This window comes from Dendrobates tinctorius, unplaced genomic scaffold (genome assembly GCF_039654945.1).
Source record: "Dendrobates tinctorius isolate UK_male_01 unplaced genomic scaffold, ASM3965494v1 ptg000135l, whole genome shotgun sequence".
NCBI classification, from domain to species: Eukaryota; Metazoa; Chordata; class Amphibia; order Anura; family Dendrobatidae; genus Dendrobates; species Dendrobates tinctorius.
The window spans coordinates 14,183,490-14,195,736 of NW_027361803.1; the positions used below are offsets into that span (position 1 = coordinate 14,183,490).

General features: G+C 49.7%; 1 protein-coding gene across 3 annotated transcripts in view; it reads left to right on the plus strand.

The window, feature by feature from the left end:
- The first annotated feature begins 10,795 nt into the window (after positions 1-10,795).
- NIPBL (NIPBL cohesin loading factor) overlaps positions 10,796-12,247 on the plus strand; it is a 171,401-nt gene continuing 169,949 nt past the window's right edge. Inside the window, exon 1 of one of the 3 annotated variants that reach the window (XM_073543950.1) lies at positions 10,796-11,279. The gene's annotated coding sequence lies outside the window, so the exon portion shown is untranslated. The remainder of the gene's footprint in view (positions 11,280-12,247) is intronic. The other 2 variants (XM_073543949.1, XM_073543948.1) reach the window with 2 other exon arrangements.

Below are 12,247 nucleotides of genomic sequence, written 5' to 3' on the forward strand. Positions count from 1 at the left end.
CATTAATTCCATGGTGCTGTACATGAAAAGGGGGGTTACATACAAAGTTATAGATATCGTTAAAAGCAGGCAAAATTACAATGACAGACTGGTGCAGAGGGGAGAGGACCCTGTCCTTGTGGACTTACATTCTACGGTCCGTGGAAACACAATGACATGTGCACAGACCCATTCACTGATCCAGTACGCGTGTCCTGAGTACAAAACTGTGCACAAAGATACCTGTGGAATGGGGCAGCAGTGGTGACGATGCATGCTCCAAGCTCACAGGACCTGAAGCACGTGACTGCTGATGGCGTGGTCTAAACTCCAGAGAGCTAGGAGCTGAGGAAAACTCCTAGAAAGGCAACTACAGGACAATGTTACCAAGGGGCATAGACAGAGACAGAAACCAGATGAAGTCAGGGTCAAAGCAAAAGATAGCAATACAGTACCAAAGGATTAGACAGAATGGATAGTCAGGACATAACAATAGATCAGAAAACCAGAACGGGCAATAGACGGTACAATAGGGACAAACTGTAACGGAGTAACGATAGCCAAGCCAGGAGGTCAGAACCGGAAAAGACAATAGTACAAAAACGAGAGACGGAGTACAGAGTGAGGGAACGGACCGGGTCATACACGGGAAGCAAACAAGCAATGCAGACTACACGCACACCAGGGGTCAGACACACTAGAACAACAGTATAGCTGTCAGAGAACCCTGGTAAAGAGTGAGTATAAATACCCCTCCCAGATCCAGAAAGAGGCCACATACACTTAACCCTGTGAGTGCAGGGCAAGAACACTGTCCAAACCATGACACGTGTCTCTGTTACATGTGAAAATTGTCACCACACGTACAGGAGACACGGACGTGTGAAAGAGGCTTAATGGCTATAGACACCAATAACATAGGCTGGATGTGAGGTATGTGTCTCTCCCAGTAATATAGACTGAATGTGAGGTATGTGTCTCTCCCAGAAAAATAGGCTGGATGTGAGGACTGTGTGTCTCTCTGAGTAATATAGGCTGGATGTGAGGTACCTATGCCTCTCTCAGTAATATAAGCTGGATGTGAGGTCTGTGTGTGTCTTTCAGTAATATAGGCTGGACGTGAGGACTGTGCATCTCTCCCAGTAATATAAGCTGTATGGGAGCTGTGTGTCTCTCTCAGTAATATAGGCTGGATGTGAGGTCTGTGTATCTTTCTCAGTAAAATAGGCTGGATGTGAAGTATGCTTGCTCCTCCCAGTAATATAGGTTGAATGTGATATCTGTGTGTCTCTCCCAGTAATATAGGCTGGATGTGAGGTCTGTGTGTGTCTCCCTGAAATATAGGCTGAATATGGTCTGTCTGTCTCTCGTAGTAATATAGGCTGGATGTGTGGTTTGTGTCTCTCTCCCAGTAATATAGGCTGGATGTGAGGTCTGTGTGTGTCTCCTAGTAATATAGGTTGGATGTGAGGTCTGTGGGGATCTCCCAGTAATATAGGCTGGATGTGAGGTCTGTGTGTCTTTCTCAGTAATATAAGCTGGATGTGAGCTGTGTGCATCTCTCCCAGTTATATAGGCTGGATGTGAGGTCTGTGTGCCTCTCCCAGTAATATATGCTGGATGTGAGGTCTGTATCTCTCCTAGTAGTATAGGCTGGATGTGAGGTATGTGTATCTTTCTCAGTAATATAAGCTGGATGTGAGCTGTGTGCATCTCTCCCAGTAATATAGGCTGAATGTGAGGTCTGTGTGCCTCTCCCAGTAATATACGCTGAATGTGAGGTATGTGTCTCTCCCAGTAATATATGCTGGATGTGAGGTCTGTATCTCTCCTAGTAGTATAGGCTGGATGTGAGGTATGTGTATCTTTCTCAGTAATATAAGCTGGATGTGAGCTGTGTGCATCTCTCCCAGTAATATAGGCTGAATGTGAGGTCTGTGTGCCTCTCCCAGTAATATACGCTGAATGTGAGGTATGTGTCTCTCCCAGTAATATAGGCTGGATGTGAGGTCTGTGTGCCTCTCCCAGTAATATAGGCTGGATGTGAGGTCTGTATCTTTCCTAGTAGTATAGGCTGGATGTGAGGTTTATGTCTCTCCCAGTAATATAGGCTGGATGTCAGATCTGTGTGCCTCTCCCAGTAATATAGGCTGGATGTGAGGTCTGTATCTCTCCTAGTAGTATAGGCTGGATGTGAGGTCTGTGTATCTTTCTCAGTAATATAAGCTGAATGTGAGCTGTGTGCATCTCTCCCAGTAATATAGGCTGAATATGAGGTCTGTGTGCCTCTCCCAGTAATATAGGCTGGATGTGAGGTCTGTGTGTGTCTCCCAGTAATATAAGCTGGATGTCAGATCTGTGTGCCTCTCCCAGTAATATAGGCTGGATGTGAGGTCTGTGTGTCTCTCCCAGTTATATAAGCTGGATGTGAGGTCTGTGTGCCTCTCCCAGTAATATAGGCTGGATGTGAGGTCTGTATCTCTCCTAGTAGTATAGGCTGGATGTGAGGTCTGTGTATCTTTCTCAGTAATATAAGCTGGATGTGAGCTGTGTGCATCTATCCCAGTAATATAGGCTGAATGTGAGGTCTGTGTGCCTCTCCCAGTAATATAGGCTGGATGTGAGGTCTGTATCTCTCCCAGTAATATAGGCTGGATGTGAGGTCTGTATCTCTCCCAGTAATATAGGCTGGATGTGAGGTCTGTAACTCTCCTAGTAGTATAGGCTGGATGTGAGGTTTATGTCTCTCCCAGTAATATAGGCTGGATGTCAGATCTGTGTGTCGTCTCCCAGTGATACATGATGGATGAGAGCTCTGTGCGTGTTTGCCAGTGTAACGCAGGTGGGTGAGGACCCACTGCGCCACAGGCCGGGCGTGACTTAGTGACTAGCTGATGTTCACTAGAGCCTCTGGTGATGAGGTTAGGTTTGGCTGCAGGTAATCGCCAGGTGCCAATCCAGGGCAGTTCCTGGGTCTTCAGAAGCTGACCAGAGGGTCAGAGCCGCCATATTGGAGGGCAAAGACAAAGTGTGGTCAAATGCTCCGAGGTCAGGTCAGACAGTATAGGATCAGTGTGACTATCCTGGGTCAGATGCGGTGAAGTCGGACAGGACAGAAAACTAGCTCGGTTAGAAACGATAGTCAGAAGACAGGATAGCATGCACGGGAGCAAACAGGGTAGGAACCAATGTTCAGGAGAGGAATGGTGGGAAGAGTAGGCTTAAATAGAACCTGCTTGCATGGGCTAGGCTGCGGAGCCAGATCACTGCAGAACACAGCAGGGTTAAATTCTTGCAGGGATCGGCCACGTTCCCCAAAGGCCATATGGAAACAGCATGCTGTAGTAGCCAAGCGGAGGAGTGCAGGAGGGACTAAACTATAGCGGGACGGCCTGCCGCGAGGAGAAACCGCACGGTGATTGTGGCGGCGCTGAGGAGCCACGCAAGTTGCCGCTGTGACAGCCAGGAATATAGGCTGGATGTGAGCGCTCTGGGTCATTCACAGCAAAATAGGTTGGGTGTGAGGTCTGTATTTGTCCAGGGTACTTCTGTCTTCATAAGCTCATATATTAACACAGCTTCTAAACCGCTCTCATTTTCTCTTGATTTGCTTTCCTCCTTATCTGTAGTTTTGTTTTCACTGCACTCCCTGCGCCTGTAGATGCTTTCCCATCTCTCCCGCCTTGATATCTGTGTACAACTCCCTCTCTGCTGCTATGTCTAATAATAAAAATTATTTAAAAAAGTAGCTTAACTTTGCATTAGGTAGGTTAACGGACAATAAAAAGAATTCTGTGTGAATGTGCAATAGCCTCCAAGGTTGGAAAGGCACTGAGTGGTGATGTGTTGTCATCGATGTCTGTATTCAGCATGCTCCTCACATCACCGGGGCTTTCGGCTCCCTTCCCTGCTCTGTGGTCGGCACTGGAGAGATCATATATCTGCACAGAGCAGAGACACGCGGAGCGTTGATACCATACAGTGAGCGGCGTCTAAATCAGATTTTCTGCAGTATCCCGGATATTCCCGCTAGAAACGGGAGGAAACGTGATAGAAATTGTGATTAGATGAATTAATGGAGGCGATTGAGCAGCGCCTTGTATGGAGACTGTGCACAAGATGTGTAATAAGTGAGTACACCCCTTCTAGTTCTCAGTCTAAATGCCCCATTGTAAACGCATTATGGAATTCTACACACCCCTTAACATACCAGGTTTTTGTCACGTAAGAAAAAATCCTTGTAACCGGGAATCATTTCAGAACTTTTTCCACCTCCATTATCTTTACAACTCCTTTAAGAAATAATCTGAAACTTACTTGGGTGGAAAAATTAAAAAAAAAAAAATGTGGTAGCATAAATCTGCACATCCTTACACTAATACTTAACGTTCCCTTTGAATTTCTGCCATCATTCAGTCTTTTTGGCTCGGAGTCTATTGGCGCGGCACATCTAGAATTGTCGATCTTTGCAGTAACTCCACGTCTGTCTGGCAGCATGTCCTGCTGTACAGCGTCCTCTTCAGGTCACTACAGATTGTCACTTGGATTCAGATCTGGGCAGTTGCAAAACTCTGATTTTCTTCCAGAGAAGCCATTATTTTGCCGATTTGGAGGTCGCTTAGGGTCATTGTTGTGCTGAAAGGTGAAATTCCTCTTCATCTCCAGCTTTTTAGCAGAGACCTGAAAGTTTTAATGTAAAATTAAATGCTTTTTTTGGAATTGTTCATAATTCCTTCCTCCATGAATAAAGCCCCAATTCCAGCTGCCAAAAAACAGCCCCACAGCACAATGCTGCCTCCGCCATGCCTCACTGTAGGCATGGTGATCTGATGATGCACAGTGTTGGCTTTGCACCTTTTGAAATTATGGACAAAGTTCCACCCTGGTCTCATCAGACATAACAAGTTTCTCACATGCTTTTAGCAGAGTTGACGAAGATTTTGGCAAAATATGTCAGGGCATGGATTTTTTTTCTTTGCAAAAAAAAAAAAAGGCTTCCGTCTTGCCAACCGATCCAACAGAAAGAATAAAAAAAGATTGTTGTCACATACAGACACGACCAGTACTTGCCAGAAATTCCGACAGCTCCTTGTTGCTGTTGGCCCTCTTGGCAGCCTCCCGAAATATTTTCTTTTCTTTCTTCTCAACAAGGAGATCCCTTTGTTGTGTTGTCAGCTGTTTATGGGCTTAAAAAATGTCAGGAAAATCCTCCTAGAACAGCAAAACTTTCTCTGGGGTTAATCAGAGATGCTGTAAATGATGGCTGCCGAGCACTGACTACTTGTGTAAATGTGATTGGCTAATTCTGAACACAACCTCATCCCCAATTATGAGAGGGTGTTCACACTTATGCAACCACATTATTTTAGTTTTTCTTTATTTCTCCCTCAAAAGTTTTGTTTCCCAATGGCTTTGTAGAGATTATAGGCAACATTAAATCTGGAAAAGGTTCTGAAATTATTCTTCTTGGTAGGATTTTTTTTACATCATGAAAACCTGGCACTTTAACAGGGGTGTATGAACTTCTGCATATACACTGTATATCCATACGACAGTGGTAGTAAGAGGTCTTTCCATAGTTTCTCTACACTTAATGTTGCAGGGAAACAGTTTTTTCATCTGCAAGATAATGTGGTCGATTGTAATAGCCATAGGACTGTGCAGATGAAATAGTGGTTTCCAGGGAACATTAAGGCAGGGGGCTTCACGGTCTCACAGTGTCCAATGGGGTTGACGTCTTACAACCTGCTTTTTGCTGTCTGCATCCCCACTCGTATTGTGTTACGATGTAGCAGCGATACCTAGCCAACTATGGCTACTGAACGTGCGTTGCGGACAAAGTCGAGCCATAATGCTTGTACTAGGAAACTGGACCGACTGCAGCGGCACAGAACTGCTGTGTATTAATCCCTTAACGACCGCCGGTACGCCTTTCAACCGCGGCCGTTAAAGGTGCTTATTCCTCAACACATCAAAAAGGCTGAGGAGTCAAGCTCAGACTGGCCCACGGGAGAACAGGAGAATCCTCCGGTGGGCCCCACCCTTTCATATGAGCAGTGCTAGACACAATACACTTTTACATGTAGCTGAAAAGTGGGGCCATCGAGTTGATGTTACCGGTGGGCCCTTGACGCCCCAGTCCGATACTCTTGAGACAGACTGCAATGTGGCCAGACTTGCTGCAACACCATTTCTGGTGGACAGACAATGAAAAAAAGACCTGTGTGGACCGGGTATGCCGCAGAACGAAACCTGCAGGCGATTGCTGAGGGCAAGTTTCACCCTTTTATGCTTGATTTTCGGCTTCAACAGAGTTCAAGTGGCCATGGCTAGCTTTATGCCGCTGCTAGAAGGCACTGAACGCAGTCAAAATGCAGCAAAAAGGCAGCACCGGTCGCATTTTTCACCGGTGAACCTCGTTAATTTCCAGATCAAAACTACAGCAAAGCCCAAAAAGTAAAATAAGGGAACTATTGTTAGGAGTGGCGGAAGGCACTAAATAAAAAATAAATAAAGTGCCCTCGCCACTCGGAGTCCACCGTGCGGTGGATGGAAAAACCGCTGCTAAAGAGGCAGAGCACTGTGGCGGTAATGTGCACAGGGTTTAACTGCACCCTAAGTGCACTATAGCAAGCTTTGTTAAAGTCACAGAACTGCAAGCCTAAAGCATACAAAACCGCTGAGTCTGTTCTTGGTCACAGACTCCAGCGGAGCAGACACGGTATTAAAAGACACAGGAGTAGCCTTAGACGTCAGGACTACTCCGTCTAGACCTACCGTGAAGTTGCATGGCTTCGCAAATGCGAATGCCCAGCAGGACCGCTACCGCAGCGCGGCGTGAACTAAGCTGCAAGGAAAGCACCGCTAACACGCAAGCGCGATGCAGGACTCTAGCTGCTGGAACAGATGGACCTAGAGCGCGCTGGCGCTGCTACTGACTAAATCCCACACACTCACACAGACGTATTGTCAGAGGGAAGGGGTTTCTTAATAAGTCAGCCACCAGTCCAAGCATCCATCACCATACACACAGCAGCCATATGAAAATACTAGCGCATGGCGGAACGGCCATGCGCACTTTTTATAGCATACGGGACCTGCCGGAAATCTCCAGGTCTCCAAAAGGAGCCAATAGGATCCGGAGCGGGACCTGAGCACCTGACTCCCGAACTCCAATGGGAGCTCGTCCCGTGAGCATGCTCAGATGACGGAACAAAGGACTTCGCCTCTGGAGATAAATGTGAGAATCTGGATACATTCCCCCCCCTCCTAGGGCCCCCTCTTCCCTGAGCCTTCTGGGCCAACAACCTGTGCCCTACGGTGGCATAGGGCTCAAACTCGTCCGAAGGCGAGCTTGGTGTCCTGGTAGGTGTTTCAGGGACCCGGGACACTTGGAGGGCATCAAAGGAATCAAGGTCACTAGGTTTCAGAAGGGAAACCTGGGAAATGGTGGGAGCGGGCGCTGTAGCAGAGCGCCACTGTGAATCGGCGACCGTCACCACTTTCCGCCTAGGAAGGGTGTCCTGAACACATGAGGTGCAGGCCTGGATAAACTTTTTGATGTCCTGTGCCCTATGGGGACACCAATACGCTATAGCCAATAGCTTTGAGACTTGCATGTAGCCCCGATGGTGGTGTGTATTGGATGCATGTTGCCAGGCAAGGACCTGAGCCCTAAGGTGAGGAGGAACAAAAGTCTCGTTGTGCGACTCAGACTCTGACCATTACGGGGAGCTGGCTTCCGGAGAAACCATACACCTGGTGACAACCGCAAATGGATTCCTGGTCCAAATCTGCATTAAGATTGGTTCGAGACACCTCCATAGGCTCAGGGGGTAGAACCTCGGGCTCAGAGAACTCAAGAGGTTCAAAAATGTTAGGAGCTGAGACAGCTTCCCGCTTGGAATGAGCCCGCTCCATACCGCGCTCCGAAAAACGGAGATCGATACGTGAGGAGACTGCAATTAGCTCCTCCAAGCTAGTGAGGATCTCTCTAGTGGAGAGAGCATCCTTCACGTGCTCTGCTAGATCTCGCCAAAAGACGGGGATAAGGGCCTTGTCGGACCATTCCAACTCAGACGCCAGTGTCCGAAAACGGACGGCATACTGGCTAACCGAGAGTGACCCCTGAGTAAAGGCGAGTAGCTGCAGAGACGTGTCGTGCGTGACCCGCGGACCGAGAAATACTTGCTTGATGGCAGTTAGCAAGTTGGCAGCGGTCCGAATCTCAGGGTCACCACGTTCCCATAAAGGCGTAGCCCATTCTAAGACCTTGCCTGACAGTAAGGAGATAACAAAAGGCCACCTTAGCCCGCTCTGTAGGGAATTGTGCAGCCAGCAGCTCCAGGTGTATTGAGCACTGGCTGAAGAAACGCCTGCAGGAGGCGCCATCCCCAGAGAATTTATCGGGCAACGGGAGGCGGGTAACTGTTGGCGCACATGAGGCCATGGACATACGCCCTACCGCATCTGTGAGTGCCTGGACAGCAGCGTCTGTGGCCTGTGCAGCTGCGAGAGCCCTCTCAAGGGTGACCAAGCGAGTCTCGAGTTGACGCACACACTGGAGAAGTTGCTGCTGTTCTGCCATCTCTAGCCAGACCCTGGTGCTAGTATTATGTTAGGAGTGGCGGAAGGCACTAAATAAAAAATAAATAAAGTGCCTTCGCCACTCAGGGTCCACCGTGCGGTGGATGGAAAAACTGCTGCTAAAGGGCCAGAGCACTGTGTCAGTAATGTGCACAGGGTTTAACTGCACCCAGTGCACTAAAGCAAGAGCTGCGAGCCTAAAGCATACAAAACCGCGGAGTCTGTTTTAGGTCACAGACTCCAGCGGAGCAGACACGGTATTAATAGTCACAGGAGTAGCCTTAGACGTCAGGACTACTCCGTCTAGACCTACCGTGAAGTAAGTTGCGTGGCGTCGCATGTGAACGCCCGGCAGGACAACTACCGCAGCACGGCATGAACTAAGCCGCAAGGAAAGCACCGCTAACACGCAAGCGCGATGCAGGACGATAGCTGCTGGAACAGATGGAGCTAGAGCGCGCTGGCGCTGCTACTGACTAAATCCCACACACTCACACAGACGTATTATCAGAGGGAAGGGGTTTCTTAATAAGTCAGTCACCAGTCCAAGCATCCATCACCATACACACAGCAGCAGTATGAAAATACTAGCGCATGGCGGAACAGCCCTGCGCGCCTTTTATAGCGTACGGGACCTGCCGGAAATCTCCAGGTCTCCAAAAGGAGCCAATAGGATCCGGCGCGGGACCTGAGCACCTGACTCCCGAACTCCAATGGGAGCTCGTCCCGTGAGCATGCTCAGATGACGGAACAAAGGACTTCGCCTCTGGAGATAAATGTGAGACTCTGGATTCCTGCCTAGGCATGGTAGAAACCAGATTCCTAACAACTATTGACATGTAAATGTGAGCAGGTCTGATCTGCATATGTACAGATTACGGGTGCATTATGCACTTGTCCTAATTATCACCTGCACCCAAACATATGTGCATGCACCCCAGGCCGGAGGGGTAAATGGAAGCTACGGGCACTAATGCAAAATCCGTCATGGTATAGTCAATCATTTGGGCTCCCCTGATATTTATGGTCCGTCATGGGTCCCCGATGGTGATGGGCGCACGTGATCGATGCCATCCGATCATGCTCGGGCGCTGACCGAGTGTCTTTGCCGTGCTGGAATATGTGCGACCCCCTCGGCTGCACGTCATGACATCCCATTCTGGGGACCCCGGCGTGAGTGTATGGAGGGGCCTTCCTGCGATGCAGATGTTGCCAGTAGCAACCGACCAGGTCCTAGCCTTCATCTTCGGACAGCACGGCGCGGTTGCTGGGGTCCCGCCTGCTCTCTCCACAGAGACGCTGCTCCGCACGGCGGCGGCCATGTTTTCCCTTCAGTTGGGCTCTGTGTGACGTCCTCGCTGCTGGGCACCAGCCGGTCTCTGTTGCCAGGGGACACATGACCGCTACAGCCAATCATTACCGCCGAGACCACTGATTGGCGGTAGAGACCGGATAGAGTAAATGTATGGCTAAAGTGAGTTGTTGTTTTTTTTTTACAAACTTCACTCCTTGGATGTTACACAAATTCCGAAAATAAAACATTTTTTAGTTTTTATTTACACAGCTCATACAGGTTTGTTTTCCTGTGAAGATCCCCACTAAATGTAGCGATTCCCCATAGCAACCAATCAGCTCCTAGGTTTACCTATATCCACCTATCAGCTTCCGTTCTCATCACTTATTTCAACCAATCAACTCCCAGCTTTCATTGCCATTATTTACATTAACCAATCATCTCTCAGCTTTCCTTGCAATTCCCTATAGCAAGCAATCAGCTAGAAGCTTTCATTGCCATTACCTATAGCACCAAATCAGCTTCCAGCTTTCATTGCAGTATCCTGTAGCAACCAATCAGCTTCAAGCTTCCATTGCCACTGTCTATAGCGACCAATCAACATCCAGCTCTCATTGACGTTACCTATAGCATCCAATCAGCGCCCAGTACCGTTGCCTTGACCAACCTATCACATCCCAGTTTTCCTTGCCGTTGCCTATAGCAACCTATCATCTCCCAGCTTTCTTTTTCCACTCAGGCTGGCGCGGTTGCTACGGGTAACGCCTGCTCTGAGGCAGCTGTGGTGCGCCTCCCCTCACGGTACCGAGCGGCCTAGGTCGGGCAGCGCTCTCCCACACCGGAAGTGCCCGCGCTGTGCCGCCGTTGCGCCCTCAGCAGCACTGTGTCACATCACACACACCGGAAGTGGCGCTGGCTGCGCGGCGGTTTGGCGCCGGTGGAGGGAGTCCTTCGTGCGGCTGCACTTCCGGTCGGCATTTTGTTCTGTGTGAGGGAGAAGCGGATCCCGATTAGCCCCGAAGCGGCCGCCGCGCAGTGAGCGGACTCCTCCCCTCCGTCCCCAGCGTCCTCGTCTCCCCCCGAGCCCGCTCTCAGCAGGCCGTGTGCCCGGGGCGGGGGACAGCGACGCCCGGTGTGAGAGCGCACGGAGGCTGCGGCCTGACGGCAGGCAGCGGGGCCGGGGAGTGTACGTGTGAGCGGCGGCGCTCGGAATCTTCCCCCTTCCCTCTGTTGGTTCCCGGCGGCGGCAGGCGGGAGGGAGGGGGGCAGGCCGGGAGGAGGCGGAGGAGAAGGGATCGGCTCCTTCCCCGCTCCCCCTCTCTCTACATGTCCGGATTATCCTCAGCAGGCCCGGAGTGACGGAGGATCGGCTCCCCCCAGCGGCCCGGACAGGAGGCCGCACTCACAGCCTGCCGCTCAGGTAAACACTGCGCTGGGGAGCTCGGGGCCGAGCGCGGGCGGGGAGGCCTGGGGTAGGCCGCTGCTGCTGCCCGGCGACGGGGGCGGCCCAGACCGGGGGCAGAGGTGACCTCCAGCCGGGGGGGCCGGAGTGCGGGAAGTTGTGGTGCGCGGCCCGGGATCGGCTGTGAGGACAGTCACCGACTGTGAGAAGAGTGTAATGGTCACCGACTGTAATAAGGGTATAATGGTCACCGACTGTAATAAGGGTATAATGGTCACCGACTGTGAGAAGAGTGTAATGGTCACCGACTGTAATAAGTGTATAATGGTCACCGACTGTGAGAAGAGTATAATGGTCACCGACTGTAATAAGGGTATAATGGTCACCGACTGTGAGAAGGGTATAATGGTCACTGACTGTGAGAAGGGTATAATGGTCACCGACTGTAATAAGAGTAATGGTCACCGACTGTAATAAGAGCATAATGGTCACCGACTGTGAGAAGAGTATAATGGTCACCGACTGTAATAAGGGCATAATGGTCACCGACTGTGAGAAGGGTATAATGGTCACCGACTGTGAGAAGAGTGTAATGGTCACCGACTGTAATAAGGGTATAATGGTCACTGACTGTGAGAAGGGTATAATGGTCACTGACTGTGAGAAGGGCATAATGGTCACCGACTGTGAGAAGGGTATAATGGTCACCGACTGTAATAAGGGTATAATGGTCACCGACTGTGAGAAGAGTGTAATGGTCACCGACTGTAATAAGGGTATAATGGTCACCGACTGTAATAAGGGTATAATGGTCACCGACTGTAATAAGGGTATAATGGTCACCGACTGTGAGAAGGGTATAATGGTCACCGACTGTGAGAAGGGTATAATGGTCACCGACTGTAATAAGGGTATAATGGTCACCGACTGTGAGAAGAGTGTAATGGTCACCGACTGTAATAAGGGTATAATGGTCACCGACTGTA